The sequence below is a fragment of the Delphinapterus leucas genome, chromosome 6 (assembly GCF_059928025.1).
Source record: "Delphinapterus leucas isolate spDelLeu-1000000601 "Yukka" chromosome 6, BTC_Dleu_Yukka2, whole genome shotgun sequence".
NCBI classification, from domain to species: Eukaryota; Metazoa; Chordata; class Mammalia; order Artiodactyla; family Monodontidae; genus Delphinapterus; species Delphinapterus leucas.
Genome location: NC_143134.1, coordinates 58,536,155 through 58,549,363, shown reverse-complemented (window position 1 = coordinate 58,549,363; position 13,209 = coordinate 58,536,155).

Genomic DNA, 13,209 nt, shown 5'->3' with positions numbered 1-13,209 from the left:
ACAACTGATAACTGCCTGCTGACACAGATTAAGAAAGTGACGTCAAAAATAATCAATTTCAGGAGTGAAAAAGGAAACATCATTAAAATCATAACTTCCAGACATTAAATATATGAGAATATAATGAACAACTTTATGCAAATATATTTTAAAATTCAGGTAAAATTTACAAATTCCATGGAAAAGAGAATAAATTTGATATAAGAAATAGAATAGTTCTGCAGACATTGAAAATGTTAAATTTGTTATTTAAAACATCCCATAAGGAAAACTTTGGGCCTTGATGGCCTTAGTAGTGAATTCTACCGATCATTTAAGAAGGGAATACTATCACTATCACATACACTCTTTTAGAGAACAGGACAAAAGAGAACACGCCCAACATGATTTAAGAGACCAGCATAACCTTGATACCCAAACCTGACAAGGACACTATGAGAAAGAAAAATTACAGGCCAGTCTCCTTCTTGAACACAGTCAAATGAACTAATGGGATGTAGAAACATTACCTGTGACATACATAGCTGATAAAGGGATTGATTGTAGAATATATTGAGGTTGCTTACAAATCAATAAGCAAAAGACAACCATTATGGGCAATAGATTTAAATGGGTATTTATTTCACAAAAGAGAGTATTCAAATGACCAGTAAAAATATGAGAAGATGCTTGCAACTTCAGTAATAATCAGGGAAATGCAAATTAAAATCATGAGATACCACTACATATCTACCAGAATGGCTAGTCAAAACGACTGATATTACCAAGTTGTAGCGAGAATGTGGAACAAAGGAAGCTGTCAGACACTGCTAGGGAAAGTGTAAATTGGTGCAACCATTTCCTTTGGCGATTATGTAATAAAATTGAGCGTACGCTATCCTGTGCCTGAGCAGCTCTATTCCTGGGTAAATCCCCAACAGCTATGCTTGCGTATGTGTGGCAAGAGTATCACATACAAGAATGTTCTCAGCAGCATTACTCCTAATAGTCCCAAACTGAAAGCATCCCAACTGTTCAATAGGAGAAAAGAAAAATTAATTCCTACAGGAGAATCCTCTGTAACAGGGGCCAGGGAACTTGGGCTGGTAAAAGAACAAGTCTGAAAGTGGTTCATCCTCTGGTGTAGACAAGTTTGGGTAGGGAGCAACTACATCAATATGGAAAGGATAGATTAATTTACATCAGCAACTGTCTGCTCTTCATGAAAGCCTATATTGAAGAAGTGCCATCTGGACTTCCCTGGTGACGCAGTGGTTAAGAATCCGCCTGCCGATGCAGGGGACACGGGTTACAGCCCTGGTCCAGGAAGATCCCACATGCCACAGAGCAACCAATCCCGTGCGCCACATCTACTGAGCCCACGTGTCACAACTACTGAAGCCTGCGTGCCTAGAGCTCGTGCTCTGCAACAAGTGAAGCCACCGCAATGAGAAGCCCACGCACCGCGGTGAAGAGTAGCCCCCGCTCACCGCAACTAGAGAAAGCCCGCACACAGCAACGAAGACCCAACCCAGCCAAAAATAAAATAAAATTTTAAAAAATAATAAAAATAAAATTCCCTAAAGGCGTGTTATCCTCTCCATTTGACCTACCTCAAATTCTCGTCTTCATTGTGCGGGACCACCAGAAATCTTTATTCTCGTATGCAGTCAGTTTAGCTCCTGAAAGAATTTCCTTTTCCAAGTTGCACTTAGTGCCCTTCTCTCTCCAGGTCAGGCCTATGACCTGGACGTAGGAGAAGCAGACATTGTCCTGGTGCAGGAAAAACAGAGCTGGTGGGAGAAGAGTCCTTAAAGACACACAGGGCTAGGTTAGAATTCCTGCTCCACCTCTTACCAAATTGTAAGCATGAGCCAATCCTCACTCACAAAATGGGGAAAAGAATCCATACAACATACAGTTAAATGAGAATTAATGAGGTAATGTCTATAAAACGTCACACACAGAAAGATGCTCAAATGGTAGCTATTAGTATTTTTTGTTGACAGAGTTCTACTAGCTTTCTTTTTAAAATATGTGGTTTGACCTTGACGCGGACCTTGTCCTCCATCCCCACTGGCTACATTAAGAAGCCCAAGAATGAGTTAAGTTGTTCAAACCAAGTGCTACTGGACCAGAGAAGATGGGCTTATCCCCACCTGAGCTGGTCAGGGAAGGCATTTGTGTGTCATCTGAATGCAGGCTGATTTCCATGGACAGCAGCCGGAGGGGGAAGGGATGAAAGAGGCAAAGGGAATGAGATAAGCCTTGGGACTCTCTTCTGAAAGCTGCAACGTGAATGTTCATAGCCTTCCTGTACCTTGCTAGCTGGAGGGGAATTTCTGCTTTTTTTCCCCATCCTCTTTAAAAGGACTTCTGTCTGTGCCAGCTAGTTTCTAGGTGTCTGTGTTGTAGAATCAGGCAATGTGCACAGTAACACGAACTGGACTCTGGGAAAGACAAAAGAATAGGGGCAGACAGAAAATAACAGTGAAAGGAGACAGCAGGCTGGGTGTTGAGGAAAGTTTTATTTGGAGTTGAGAACTGGAGAAAGGAAGGAATTTGGGGGAAGCAACTGAGGGTGATTTCAGAGAACACTGTAAGTGGCAGAGGTAATCAGATAACCACACATGGCAAATCCAAGATTTGGAACCAGTTGTGCATCTTTCACCACCATCCATTTTAGAACTAAATTTCATCATCCCCAAATGAAACCCTACTCTTTCTAGCCAGCAGCCCCAATCCCTCTATCCTCCCCAGCCCAAGGTAACCACTAATCTACTGTCTCTATAGATTTGCCTATTTTAGATATTTTATATAAGTGGAGTTATACAATATGTAGTCCTTTGTGACTGGCATATTTCATTGAGCATAGTACTTTCAAGGCTTATCCATATTGTGGCATCTATCAGCACGTCCTATCTTTGTTGCCAAATAATATTACACTGTTTGTCTATATCACATTTTATTTATTCATTCATCAGTTGGTAGACATTTGTTTTCACCTTGGATTGTTGTCACTTCAGCTATTTTAAATACTGGTGTGAACATTCATGTACAAGTTAGTGTGGGCATATGTTTCCATTTCTCTTGGGTATGTAAATAGGAATGGGAATGCTAGGTCATATGGTAACTGTATGTTTAACCATTTTAGGAACTGCCAGACTTTTCCAAAGTGGCTGCATGATTTTATATTCCTACCAGCAATGTATGAGGCTTTCAATTTCTCCACATCCTCACTAACACTGATTATTATCTATTTTTTTAAAATTATAGCCATCCTACTGGGAGGGAAGTGTTATTTCATTTAGGTATTCTCTGACGGCTAATTGCCTGAATCTCTACTCAGTTAAGGTACTTTTCTGATATAAAATTACTGCATTTGGAGTACAATTTTTAAGTTGATATGTAGTGCCAAACTGCTTTTCATTAACTGTATCAATTTTACTCTGCCTGGAAGTATATAGGACACTTATTTCATAATATCTTCATCAAACTAAATATTATATTTAAAATCTTTGCCAATTTAGTAAGGTTGGAATGATTTATTTTAACCCTATTCCTAGTGATATTGGGTTTTTCCATACACATAATAATTATATATATAAATTCAGTCAGCTCATATTCTTTGTACATTTTCCTCTAGAGTCTTAGTTTTTATTTTGAAAATTGTTCTTAAAATCGCTAAAATTCATCTTGAATAGGTTATGCTAGATAAGAAACGTTTGAGTAAATTATAAATATAAAATATTTTGAGAAATATTAATATTTTAGGGTCCTGGCAATAATTAACCAGAATAACCATTCTGAAGTTTTAAAAGGGATTTAGAAAATTTAAAAAGTCTATATTTGGTTATTTACATAATGCAAAAATTAGACAAATGGAAACTAAATGAGAGAGAATGCTTTGATTAAATGAGACATTAAAAACCAAATGGAAACCTCAATTAAATAGAGTCAGAAGACCAGAAGGGGGCGCTCTCACACCCTGCAACAATAGCAGAGCCCAATAGGAAGAAGGCTCTTCTTCCTTCCTGACAACTCAGCCAATGAAAAGCCATGGACCCTTTGTTTATTGTAGTCCTTCCAACTTCCTTTTCCCCTTTAGAAAAGAGTTCTCTCCATTTCCGCTGGAGACTTGAATGTCTCTACCATGGTTGCAGACTCCAGATTGCAATTCTCTGCTGATCCCAAATAAACCCATTTTTTTTTGCTGGAGAAATAACTGGCAGTCTATTTGTTTTAGGTCAACAGACATATCAATGCTTCTCCTTGAATCTAATTGAAAATTTGATGATAGTGTATATTCAGTGAAATGAAGGAAGTTAGAAGAGGTAATTATTTGGAGGTTGATCCATTCATTTAGCTTCTTAGGCACTTTAATTGCATTCATGGAAATAGTTGGAACTTTTTTTTTATATTTTCCAGTGTAGATCTCTCAGTGTGTACTTGTGTTTAAAAGAATCACATAATAAAATTGAGGTATGAGTGCTCTGTCATTTTTTGACTAGAAAAATTCTTAAACAGAAGTTGCTGAAGTGTAAGGTGCACCCTTACTAACAGGATTTCCAGGAGGCAGAGTGTGAGGGGTGAGCTGGTGAATCCTGAATCACCAGCTCCATCTCTCCCCCTGATTGTTTAATGCTTAAAGGTCAGAATTGCTCATAAGATAAATGGGTTACAAACATCTCCAGTTTTTCTTTAGGAAGATCTGTGAGCCCCAAAGGGCTATACAAAACTACAGAGTAGTTCTGAATTTACAGTCTTCTGAATTTAAGTTCTGATTTTCGAGACCAGATGTGTATCCCCTACTACTCAGAGTTGGTTTTTTTACATGGCTAGAGCCAGAGACACATACTAATGTGGGATGGATGATGAACCCTATGTTCTTTTCATTAAACTATGTCTTTAAATAGTTGGATATCAATCCAAGAAATATGAGGAAACTATTTATTATGTTTAAATGTACCAGATATGGAATGGGGAAGAAGTGTCCCAGAAGATATCCCAAGTTAGCATATCTAAACATCATTGGTTGGGGGATACACACTGTGTGAAGGGAGTAATTTATCCCTCTGTGACTTTTGCTCTGCCAGTGGCATTAAATAAGGAAATCTGCCATGTCCCTGTGTTCCTGGTGTCAGGGAGGTGACTTAATGCTGAGGAATGTGAAGTGTTCTCAACAGGAGTCCTGAGTCGGGGCCCTGTTATGGGTTCAGCTGTGTCCCCCAAAGATCTGTGGAAGTCCTCACCCCCCCGTACCTCAGAATGTGACTTTATTTAGAAATAGGTTCATTGCAGATACAATTGGCTAAATTAAGATGAGGTCATACTGGAATAGAATGGGCCCTTCGTCCAATATGACAGGTGTCTTTATAAGAGTAAAATTGAGACACAGGTACACACAGACTGTAGACCACCATGGGAAGACAGAGGTGAGGATTGGAGTGATCCAATCACTAGAAACCAAGGTTCCACTAGAAACCAAGGAACCCCAGAGATTCCTGGCCATTAGGAGAAGCTGGGCAAGATGCATGGAACAGAGTCTCCGCCACAGCCCTCAGAAGGAACCAGCCTTGGTGACACCTTGAATTTAGATTTCTACCTTACAGAACTGAGAGAATGAATTTCGGTTGTTTCAATTCACCCAGTTTATGGTAGTTTGTTACAGCAGCCCTAGCAAACTTGTACAGGCTCCAAATTGCTAGTTCAACTGCTTAATAAGTTTGTATCAATTTCTTGTAGAATAGAAATAAGAATACCTGCCCATCGGGAAGACCCAATGGGCTTCTATAAGGGGAAGGTTTTATGTTTGGCTGCCTGAGCCTCTGGCCTTAGGCAACTTCCTAAGACTTCTACCCTCTTCTCTCAGCACTATCAATGCAGTTTGGAGACCAGTAGCTCTTAAACTTGAGTTTGCATCAGAATCACCTGGAGGGCTTGTTAAATCACAGATTGCATGGCTCCACCCCAGAGTTGTTCATCCAGCAGGTCAGCGGGGCTTGATAATTTGTTAATCTAACAAGGTCCCAGGTGATGCTAATGCTGCTGGTCTGGGGAGCACATTTCAAGTACTATGGGATTAGATGCTTGGGGAAGATTTATGGGGGAAAAGTAACAAAGTCAGCCTTAGAGGGAGTCCTGAAAGGGTGGGGGCTTAGCATCATGTGCAGATAAACCTTAAATCATATTATCCTGAATGCGCTCTCAACAATCCTGTCCTTCCCCCATGCTGTAGCAAATGAGTCTTGTAGTATTTTATTGGTTACAGGTTCTTGTCCCATCTTCATTCTGAATTTGGAATTTTTTTTTTTTTTTCTTGTACATCTGGGTTTGGGCTTGAATGTGTACCTATTGTTCCATCTTGAGCTTCCCTGAGCGATGAGATTTGAGATCTGATGGAAAGTTAACTTCAGGATCTATGTCTCACCTGCTCCAGGAAGCCTTTTCACCACGACTCTGCCCTTCCTTGGGCTCATGACACATTTTTCATATTACCTGTTAGGTGCTTAATCTTACATTCACCAGTGGATCAGTTTTCATGTGGTGGTCACCCAATGAGCTTCTTGTTCATTGGTGGGGCCCCATATCACGTTTAGCTAGGCTTAGGAAACTAGGCCATCCTTGTTCCTTAGAAACACTTTAAATTTCTTCTGTCTTACTAAATTTCCCAAAACTTCTCTACCCATTCACTCATGCATTCATCCATGAAATGCCCTATGGAGCACCTCCTTTATTCCTTATGGAAATGTGTAGAATAATGGGGGAAAGGAGGAGACAGATATAAAAAAATCACATGAATACATGCAAAATTACAGCTGTGCCAGGTACATCAAAGGACAGCAGTACTTAATTCTAATACTGGTGAGATTTGGCCCTGCTGGGGAGGTCAGGGAAGCCTTTGAATTGATATCTGAAGGACACGCTGGGAGTTAGCCAGTTGTAACGCGGAAAACAACTATTCCAGGCAGGGAGAAGAGTGCCTACAAAGGCCTGGTCAGATGAGGGAGTGCACAGGGACTGGTCTCTGAGCGTGGAGAGGAAGGGCTCAAGGGACGTGAGCCATGGTGGATGCCCAAAGCTGGAGAAGTGGGGGACAGCCCAGTTGGTGTAAGGCCCCCGATGCCATGCGTTCACAGTCTGAGCAGGTATGGGCCGTTGGCATCTCCCTTGACTCCATCGATGACCCTCCTGCCTCACTGTTCCTGGCTTCATTCCTCCACACGTCTCAGCACTATTCTGTCTCAGCAAAGAGGCAGTCCTCGACCTTTACCAGCTGACCTCTCCATTTGGCCTTTCTTCCCTTTCCTCCTGCATCCTCCAGTGACTGGGCTCAGGGAGCCTTTATTTCTCCACTGTGGCTCTATCTGCATTTAACCTGGCTCCTTTCCTTTATTAGTTAACTGGTCCAGATCACCCCAGCGTAAGGGGAAAAAAGGCTTCCCTCTCTGTTATATGTGTCATTGGTCTTATGCTTGCAGGCTGAAATGGGCTTTCCTTCCTCCCGTCCTACACCTTCAAAATTAAGGACATCTTGGGGCTTCCCTGGTGGCGCAGTGGTTGAGAGTCCGCCTGCCGATGCAGGGGACACAGGTTCGTGCCCCAGTCCGGGAAGATCCCACGTGCTGTGGAGTGGCTGGGCCCGTGAGCCATGGCCCCTGAGTCTGCACGTCCGGAGCCTGTGCTCCACAACGGGAGAGGCCAAAACAGTGAGAGGCCCGCGTACCGCAAAAAAAAAAAAAAAAAAAATTAAGGACATCTTAAGAATTTCTGTCGAAAGTTCTCCCCATTCAATTCAACTCTATTCACAGGAAGCTAAAAACTTTTCACGACCTTTGTTCTAAGGAACTCCCTACTCAGCAAATTTCCTGTGACTGGACCTTGAGAGAAAACTGGTATTCTTGAGAGGGTGATGTTTTCATGTTAACTTAAATGTTTGAAAGGCTGTTTTAAAATATTGCTTTATATTTGATTCTTTGTCACTGAAGAAAGCTTTATATGCGTGGGCCAGAGAAAATACAAGCTGTGCACATTAAATAAAATCATCAATAATTTTTTAAAGGACAAAAAATTAGTCCCCCCAAATCAAAGATAAATCACTTATGTATAAATTGTCTATTAAAAACATAAAGTAGGGACTTCCCTGGTGGCGCAGTGGTTAAAAATCTGCCTGCCAATGTAGGGGACACAGTTTTGAGCCCTGGTCCAGGAAGATCCCATATGCCGCGGAGCAACTAAGCCCGTGAGCCACAACTACTGAGCCCATGTGTCCCAACTACTGAAGCCCGCTCTAGGCCCATGCTCCGCAACAAGAGAAGCCACGGCAGTGAGAAGCCCGTGCACCCCAACAGAGTAGCCCCCGCTCGCCACAACTAGAGAAAGCCCACGAGCAGCAACGAAGACCCAACGCAACCAAAAATAAATAAATGAATTTATTTTAAAAATTTAAAAATAAAAACATAAAGTAGAATATATTATTTTTTTAGTATATAAAGCTGATGTTGATAGAAAGAATATTGGTAGGTTGTACTCTGGGTTCTTAGTATTGTGGACAGCTTTTTGCTGAACTAAAGTATCTCTTTTTTCTCACCTGGACTTTTCTGTAATCAAGAGAATGCAGCCTTGAGATGACAGGGTGGAATGCAAACTGTACTAAGGAATAACTTTTCTCTGCATGGCTAACTGACTACTAAAATAGCAATAGAACTTGGCCTCTTTAACACCATACTTTATCAGGCTGACTAGGCAGAGCTTATGTTCAGGGTTAACAACATGCCTTCAGAATCTCTAATGATAATATCCATCCAGGAATAGAATAAATAAGCCAATGGTAATAATGCCCTAACAATTTACACTTAATTAAGGTTCCTCTCATTCCAGGAGTGGGCACTGCTGTCTCTGAGTCCAGTTGCTTAGCATTTAGTTACCAGCATTCAGCTGCCAATTCCCAGGGGCTTGAGAGATTCAGACCCTGGCAGCCTGACACATACTAATCAAATAAACAAAGGATCTGATTCGTAAATCAGAATGTCAATGTCTTAGAGGGAGAATTGCCACTTGCTAAAGGGCTATATTCCTTGTTACTCCATCTGTCCACCCTTGTCTGAGAAGGAAGCTAATGCAGTGCTTAGCAGGGGACCATAGTTGTGTAAATTGCTGTATTTGCGTTGCTAGATCCGAACTAGAAAAGGAACCGAGATTAGAATATTATTGCAGGGGTTGGATGGGAGAGGGGATATATCATTTGGAATTTGTTGATTGCAAATAACAGAAAGCAATATTGGTTGATTGAATAAAGGGGAATTTATGGGAGGGTCATTGAGGATTCTCAAAATTACAGGAACCTGGAGATTCAGGCTTGGATACAGCAAGGGAGCAGCAATTAAGACCACTGAACAGTCTGTCAGCTCAGCTGGAGGGAAGCAAGCTAGTTCCTGTCTTTCTGGACCTCTGCTGGATTTAGCTTTAAAAATTTCATCAAGCTTTTAAAATTGCAATTAGACCATATCTAGTGTTTGTATTATCTACTAAGAGTTGTAAAAGTAAAGACCCTTCACTCAAAGAGTTAAGAATCCAATACTACATATCAATACGTAAAACACATTAGACCAAGTTCATGGCAGAGGTGCCAAATCAGGGCTTTGTGGTTTGACAAATGAAGCAAGAATATGGGGTTAGAAGGATGGGGAAAGACTTCAAAAGAAAGACGCTGGAGATGGGCACTGGAGATGGCATGATTTTGCTAGGGAAGTTGGGAGCATTTCAATCTGAGATGTAAGTAACAAATACAGACCCAGATGTAAGAGCCTAATGTGAATCACATACCTGGTTAAGTTCCCTCCTTCTCCTCCTGTGATTGGGTTTACAGGGTTTACTAAATGAAGAGAAAGGTTTTGCAGGGAGAGGCCCCTGTGTTTTGGAGGGAGGAGGGCTGTGTGGGAGAGAAGGAAAGGTTGGAGGGGAGAGCAAGACCCACACATTTCACCTCCAGCGGATGAAAGTGTGCTTCTCTCAGTGTATCTGTTGGAGGGTGCGTGGTAGGTGACAAACCTGGAAGCAAGGAAATGAAGGTGGTCTTTCCTTGATTTCCCCTCTCTAGGAAAGGGCTCATTAGCCCTGTTGATACTGGGTGGGCGTCCAATGCTAGTGGCAGCATCCACAGATACAAATTCTTATGTTAAGTGCCATCTACCCCAGAACAACCATCTGGGTCCTGCACAATCCATGCTTTAATACAAGGCTATTGGGTGAAGGCTGTTGAACATCAGACCCAATGTGGTAAGAATACAGCATCAGTGACAGTAATAAACAGTTCACTCATTCATTCACTCATTCCAGTCTATACTTATTAACACTGTCTGGAGTCTCTGCCCCAAATTGAGGCTAGAGGCTGAAGTAGAAAAAGTAATGATAAGTCACTTCCTTTTTCTACTTCTGTGTTCTCTCCTGTCAAACAAGAAGCTGGAGTTTAAGGCCTTTGCTTTGCTGTGTCTCCTGTGCTTCATGAGCTCACACATAAAGGCGGGAGCTGTTTGACCTGGCGTGGGCCAGAGGAAAGGCGTCAGGGGCTGAAGGGCAAAGGATAAGAGGCGCTGCTTGTCTTCTGCCTCCTTGGAATGAGGTACCCTCGGAAAGGTGCTAGGGATGTACCAGCTCTGTGCAAACTAGAGGTCTGGTATTTGCCAGAAGCTTTGGCATAATGCAAGGAGAAATAGTGCATGAATGATGTGATGGAATTGTTGCTGACCATGAATTTCCTGCCCAATTAGTGAGATGAGGTTGTGCGGGGGTTTCGTTTAATTGGAACTTTCCTGAGCAGATCTAGGTTTATTTACCATTTTACATGATCTCAGGAGATGAGAGGGCAGCATGTTGAATTACAATAACCTTTCATTAAACAAAGTTCCTCCTCATTGACCTTTGATTCCCCTTTCCTGCATTGTGTTTCTCCATAGAACCTCTGTCACAGCTTCTTTGCAATCAAAGAGGGTACTTGGCTTTGAATTATTTTGCGTCTGGTGCATTTGTCCCTCTATATTCAAGTCACAATAAATGTCTATAAGAAGAATTTTCTGAATTGCTAGACTGGAAACTCCTTGGGGTTCAATGTCTAGTCTATGTGCATCTTGGTATTTCACCTTACCATGCATCCCCCAAACCTCCTACTGATGCCTGCTAGTAGGAACTCAACAAATCTCTTTCAAAACATCTTAATTTATAGGTATAAATTGTGGCTTCCATAGAAATACTGGGTTACATGAAATTCAGAGGATATCTGGGAGAGTTAACCATGGTTTCAAAAAGATTTAAAGTCCTTTCTCCCAAGGTAGTTAGTTCCTTTGAAGAATGAGCATTCTAAGTTGGTGGATGAAGAATGAGGGAAAGAGAGAGATTTGTTTTTGTTACATTTAGGGTTCAGTTAAGTATTCAAAGTTCTGAGGAGACTTTTCAGGGCCCCCTTTCACATCATTCACATTTAGAGGCCAGAGCTCATGCGTCCCCATGCCCTTCCACTTTGTAGATTAATTGCTCTATCTCTTACCAGCTTCAACCAAGGCCCATCCTTCTCTGAACATGTTCCATTGCTTAGATCAGGAACCAGGTAGGAAAAATTAACTATATAATACTTGTATTATACAAATAATAGGAAAACGTTATAAAAATTGGGAGACTAGAGAAAAAACTTCATTCCTAATATCTTTACTCCAGTCCAGGGGTTTTCAAAGTCTGGTCCCGAGACCAGAACATTAGTATCACCTGGGAACCTGCTAGAAATGCACATTCTCGGGCCCCACCCAGTCCTAGTGAATCAGAAGCTGGCATGTGGTCCAGCAATTTGTGCTTTAACAAGTCCTTCGGGGGATTCTGATGCACACTAAAGTTTGAGAATGGCTGTTCAGGCAAAACTATTATTAGCATTTTATGGCAGTCTTTTCATGAGTGCATGAGAGAGAGAGAGAGAGAGAGAGAGAGAGAGTGAGTGTGTGTGTGTGTGTGTGTGTGTGTGTGTGTGTGTGTATGCAGGCTTTACCAAACTGTTAGAGTACAAAAGCAGCCATTGTAACACTAACCCAAAATCTAATCTCTCCAGCCTAGAGCCCCACCTAGCCCTGCAGTGAGTCCAAACTCCTTCAGAGTTTTCTAATATCAAGAATCTGGGAATCATCATGGTGGACCTTATAGATGTGAATATATGTGCCCTAGGCAAACCACTCCATGGGACCTCAGTAACTTCACTTTACTGGTTTGTTCCTGGGCTCGGATGGATAAGTAGCCCTACTTATCTATCGGCAGGACTTCCACCTTTTCCTGTCTGATGTCCCTGTGAAACACAGATTGTCCCTTGCCCTGACATTCCTTTGGAATTTCCTATGGATCCCCAGAGCTACTTATTCACTGTCTGTAGCTGGTAAGGAAAACACAGGGTAAGAGTTCAGGGTATGGTTATTGCATGGCGCCACCCTTCCCTCTGACCCTCAGGCCTGGGGGCTTAGTCTGCGCACTGCTTCAGTGAGGCTGCAAAAAGGAGAACACACCTCCCCAAACCTCAGTGAGGCTTTTGTAAGAAAAAAAACAGGCCACTTCATGGACATCTAATGACAAAAAATAAAATACACATGGGCCATGGCAGGAAATGGAAAATCTCCCCTCATCTTCTGAGAAATGGGAAAGCATTTTCTCTCTTGTGCATTAGTTAGGAGAGACTAGTTTGGCTACAGTAACAACCCCAGACTCAGTGAATTAAAATGACTCAGGTTTATTTCTCACAAATGCTAAATGTCTTTCAACATTAACTGGGGACTTTACCCTGCTTCATCCTCACTCTGGATTCTGTTTGACAGACAACAGCGACCTAAAATACTGCTGGAGAGGGGAAAGGGCTTTGTAGCATCTCATTCCAACAGTTAAATTCTCTGCCAAGAGGTGACAGTCACTTAGCTTCCTAACCCACTGGTTAAAACTTGTCACAGTGCTCCACTTAACCACGAGGGGTTTGGCAGGTGCAACTCTACCATGTATGTGGAAGGTACCTGAACATCAGTAACAACTAGCACGCTGGAGATTTGACCCTTTTGTCTGCTTCCCTTTGCAGCCTCAGTCAGGAGTCCATGTGCTCTTGTTGCTCTGTGATCGACCACTATCTGTTTGATTCTGCCGTTATAAGTTTCAACTCACATTATCAAGAACTATGATTGGTAGCTCAGCGGGTGGACAGGATTCCCTTGTATC